Source organism: Rhincodon typus, unplaced genomic scaffold, assembly GCF_021869965.1.
Source record: "Rhincodon typus isolate 14 unplaced genomic scaffold, sRhiTyp1.1 hic_rhity00000094, whole genome shotgun sequence".
NCBI lineage: Eukaryota > Metazoa > Chordata > Chondrichthyes > Orectolobiformes > Rhincodontidae > Rhincodon > Rhincodon typus.
The window spans coordinates 69,633-73,191 of record NW_025965732.1 but is presented as its reverse complement, the minus strand read 5'-3'; the positions used below and the strand labels follow the sequence as shown (position 1 = coordinate 73,191).

The 3,559-nt window shown below is 46.6% G+C and overlaps 1 protein-coding gene across 1 annotated transcript in view; it reads right to left on the bottom strand.

Moving 5' to 3' along the window:
* Positions 1-3,559, bottom strand: part of LOC125488260 (MAM domain-containing glycosylphosphatidylinositol anchor protein 1-like) — a 58,027-nt gene that overhangs the window by 15,424 nt on the left and 39,044 nt on the right. The window lies entirely within an intron of this gene.

The following is a 3,559-nucleotide window of genomic DNA, read 5'->3' as shown; positions in this document are numbered from 1 at the left end:
CACCTTGTTGTCTCGGATTCTCCAGCATCTGCAGTTCCTACTATCTCACACTCAGAAAATTACTTGTGCAAGAAAAACATGACAGCAATAACTTCAGCTAGGAATAATTGAAGTGTAACTTTAGCTGATGAGGCAATAGATATAAGTAGCGGGATCCATTAATTATAGTATGGAAAGGTAATAATTAAGAAAGTCTGTTCTTCAAAGAGAATGAGATCCTTTTGTTTAGGAAGACCTGCTTGAGGGAACTAACTTCAGAGTAACCAGTTAAACTGATTATATGGATGGACTGTCTTCAAAAGGATCGGGAGTAGATATATCATGGAATCTTGCCTACAACATGTATCTTTAAGCTAGACAAAATGTAATGTGCATGAAGCAGTATGGCTTTCAACAAATCTGCAAGGGGCTTGACAAGAAGCTCTCCAATCCAGGTTGAAATGATCCACTCACATCCAAGATGTCAATGAAGTCTGCTCTTGTTCTACATTATTAAATGCTTCAGGTTTACTCAAAACATTTTGTGAAGGTGGAAGGAAAGGAGCTCGCCTGCTAGCATTCTGCCCTGTCACTCCAGGTCACTTTGTGCATCATAATATTGTTGTGATGTTTGTTTTCGCTGTCGAGTGCGTTGGGGTCACTGAACTGACACAATCAGTCAGCCAGTGCTTTTTTACTGTGTGTTCAGTCTCCCCCCTACAGTTTGGGAGGAGACAGACTAAGGAGCTGTCATTGGCTCTGGGCAGGATATCATCATATACTGTAAGTTCACTATTAATGTACTACAGTATAGATGATGTACTACTCAGTGCTTGTTCAAACGAAGAGGCAAAGCCGGAAGGAGCAGTGGGTTAGAATCCACTGCTGGAAGGAATAATTATGATGAAGAAATTGGAAATGATCTTAGCTTTCAGCACAAGAGACAGAAGTGGCGTCACTAACTCTATGCTCCATATTTACTTGTCCAACACAAGGACATCTGCATCTTCCCAAATATCAGGTTTCGTTTTGTGAAAACTTTATCTTTCGTCAGCTGTGGGCATCTCTGGAAAGGCCAGTATTTGTTGTTCACCCCAGAGCTGGGTCATTAAAGAGGGCGATTAGAACCAACTACATTGCTGTGGGCCTGCAGTCATGTGTACGCCAAACATGGTAAAGAGGACAGACTTTCTTCCCAAAAGGAGATTAGTGAACCAGATGGGTTTTTACAGCGATTAATGATACTTGTCATGGTCACCATGGGCTGGTTCACAATTCAAGATTTTATTAATTGCATTTAAATAGCACCAGCCTCCAGATTGGGATAAACACACCCCACAACACCAATCCCCCCACTCCCACCTCCCCCACTCCCACCTCCCCCTACTTGTCAATTGTAGGAAAAACCCATCTGGTTCACTAATGTCCTTTAGGGAAGGAAACTGCCATCCTTACCTGGTCTGGCCTACACGTGACTCCAGACCCACAGTAATGTGGATAATCCCTAACTTCCCTCTGGGATGGATAATAAATGCTGACCCAGCCAGCGACACATCCTATGAACCAATAAAAAAAGAAAGGCATTGAGTCACAAAGCTAGCAGACCAGTAGATGGAGCGAGTGGATGTAATGGACATTGCAGGGATTGACTCGATCGCAGCTGGCCAATCTGTTTCTCCCCTGCAATTCTCTGCTGCTTGGAGTTTGTGATCAACCCCGTTTCATTAACCCCCCTCCCCACCACGTGTCTGTGCCCGGGATGGATGGATGGATGGATGGTTGAACATGGAGGGGAGTGTCGGTGAAACCGTTACCATTACTTGTTTAAGTACTGGTAAAGGTTCTACTGCTGCTCCCAAACTCATCTCAGCTGCTGCACAGACAGGAAGCTAAGGTTTGTATATCCATCTCTGAGGAAGGGTCACCGGACCCGAAACGTTAACTCTGCTTTCTCTCCACACACGCTGCCAGACCTGCTGAGCTTTTCCAGCAACTTCTGATTATTTTGTTTCTGATTGCCAACATCCGCAGTTCTTTGGATTTTTTTGTTTAAGGTTTGTGTCTGAACTGACGTTAAATAGCTGCCTCAGAAATTACTCTCTACTCAACGTCCTGACTGTACTTCTGCTGACAGGAGGATGAAGGGCAAGTGGAGGCGGGGGGGGTGGAATAACTAAAACGGAACTCCCCCCCCCACAACCCTCTCTACAGCAGCTGGGAGTGTGTCTCACTTTGTCGAGCTGTTGGCCAGGATACTGTCCTGTCCTGGTCCACTCAGAACTGGGAATCAACCCCCAGACCTACTGCTCATTGACACGGTTGGGTGTGTGAGTGTATGTGTCTGTGTGAGAGTGTGTGTATGTCTGTGTGTGTGTGAGAGAGAGAGAGTGTGTGTGTCTGCGTGTGTGAGACAGAGTGTGTGTGTGTGTCTTTGTGTGTGGGTGAGAGTGTGTGTGTGTGTGTCTGTGTGTGTGTGAGAGAGAGAGAGAGTGTATGTGTGTGTGTGTGAGAGAGTGAGAGAGTGTGTGTGTGTGTGGGAGAGTGTGTGTATCTTTGTGTGTGTGTGTGAGAGAGAGTGTGTGTGAGAGATAGAGTGTGTGTGTGTATGTGAGAGAGAGAGTGTGTGTGTGTGTGTGAGTGAGAGAGAGAGTGTGTGTGTGTGAGAGAGTGTGTGTGTGTGTGGGGGTGTATGTATCTGTGTGTGTGTGTGTGTTTGAGAGAGAGTGTGTGTCTGTGTGTGTGTGTGGGTGTGTGTATCTGTATCTGTGTGTGTGAGTGCGTGTGTTTGTGGGGGGTGTGTGTGTGAGTGAGAGAGTGTGTGTGTATGTGTGGGGGTGTGTGTAGAGGGGGGGTGTGTATCTGTGTGTGTGTGGGTGTGTGTGTGTATCTGTGTGGGTGTGTGTCTGTGTGCACATGTCTGTGTGTATCTGTGTGTGTGTGGGGGGGTGTATCTGTGTGTGTGTGTGTTGGCGGGGGCGGGGTGTGTATCTGTGTGTGTGCGGGGGGTATGTATCTGTGTGTGTGTGTGTGTGTGTGAGAGAGAGAGACAGAGAGTGAGAGAGAGAGGCAGGTGGATGTGTTGGGGGCAAGTCAGACAGCTGGTGAGTTATCCAGTGACTGTAAAATGATCATCCTGTTGCTCCCTGCCCTGAGTGTGTTGGGGATGAGGTGCTGAGAGTGTGCGCTCTGAGCCTAGATCCTCGGAAATTTGTCCACCGAGAACACTAGTCAGGAACTAGGGCTTGTGTTGTTCAGAGCTGCTGAGAGTAATCGCAGTGTCTGATAGGAGATGGGAGATTGGAAGGGAAGCAAGAATTAATTCAATTTTCGCTGTATAATTTCCATTTGTAAGGTTCAATGATGGTTTTCTTCCCTCTGCCTGTTCAGGGGTCACTTCTCCCAAGTTCCTTCCTGCCTGCACTCCCTGGGTTGAAGTGGGAGTTATTTTTAAATTCACACAGTCATTGCTTGATGGGTGTTTAGCAATTCCTTTCTGGCAAGCCTGAAACAAAGTGGAAGTTGTGTTGAAAGAGAGTAATGAGAGGCTCAACAATTCCAGACAACAAGGTGCAGGGCTGGA